Raw genomic sequence first — 1349 nt, forward strand, 5'->3', positions numbered from 1 at the left:
GTCTGTGGTACTTTGTTATAGCAGCCCAAGCAAACCAATGCCCTATCCGTGGCTGCATTGTAAGTCATCCCAAAATGTAGTGGCTTTCCAACCCACAGTTGGACCTCAGTTTCTGTAGGTCAGGAATCTGGGCATAGCTTAACTGGGTCCTCTCTTCCCCCACGTCTGACTAGGTTGGCTCAAGTAGCAGCTGCCTCTCAGTTAAAAGCAGGACTGGGAGAGGTTCCCTTCCAGCAACTGGTTGTGGCGGGACTGTTCCCCTTGGGTCATTAGGCTGAGAGCCTCAGTTCTCCCTGACTCTTGGTTCAGGCCACATGGACCTCTCTAATTTGGCAGCTCTTAGGGTTCACAGGGTTTTGGTTCCAGGAGGTGGGGCTCAAGATCCATAGTACAAATCTGCCTAGGGCAGCAACTAAGAACCTAGAGCCCTGCTGGCATGCCCACACAGTGGACAAAGACCTTAACAACTGGGAACTGAGGCCTAAACAAGGTTCTCTGCAGTTCTTCCTAGGAAGAGAGGGCTGCTGCTATCCCCTTGGGAACAATGCTATTTCCCTTTACCTGATCACTTTGTAACAGCTGACAGGATCTGAGAGCAGGTGGAGGTGTAAACTGTGGACACCCAACAGGGACTCTGAGTTGCAGATATGTTCTGTGTGGGCTGTAGCCCCTCATCACTGCCCAGAATGCTCTCTCTGAGGCCAACCCCACTCCCTGCTGCACAAACTGCAGGAACTCCCCATTGGTGCCCCCCACCTTTGGTGCCCCTCTGCTTGTTCTCCCACCTTCCCATCAGGCAGGGAGATCCTGGAAACTAGGACCTGCCCAGCGCCTGCCTACACGCCTGGGCACAAGGAGTGCCTTGGAGGTCCTGCCCAACGTCCAGGGCAGAGTTGCTCTCCCACAGAGGGGACACCCCTGGGCTGGAGAGTTCTTCCTGTGGGATGTCTCTATGATCAAAGCTGCTTCTCTCTGCACTAACTGCAGCCTCTTCGGGCAGCAGCCATGGCTCATCTGTGCCTGTCCCAGACCAGTCCCTCTGGAGGCCCGGGACCACACGGAGCCTCGAGTCCTGCGCAGGGGCCACTCACTGCCTCCCTCCTCCTGTCCAGGAGCCCCCAACATGGTGTCTGTCGAGCTGTCGAGAGCAAGCCCCTAGCTCAGGCCACCGGCCAGCTCGGTGGACAAGTAGTCACGCAGGGCCTCCAGCTCCGCGCCAGAGCTGGCTCTGGGGGAGAGTCCGGGAGTCGCGTGGGGCCTTCCCCGCGCGAGTGCCCCTCCCCAGGACCTTTCCTCCAGGAGAAACCACCCAGCTTTCGCCGCGCCCTGCGTCTTCGCTGAGGAGTGGC

This window comes from Marmota marmota, unplaced genomic scaffold (genome assembly GCF_001458135.2).
Source record: "Marmota marmota marmota unplaced genomic scaffold, marMar, whole genome shotgun sequence".
Classification (NCBI taxonomy): Eukaryota; Metazoa; Chordata; class Mammalia; order Rodentia; family Sciuridae; genus Marmota; species Marmota marmota.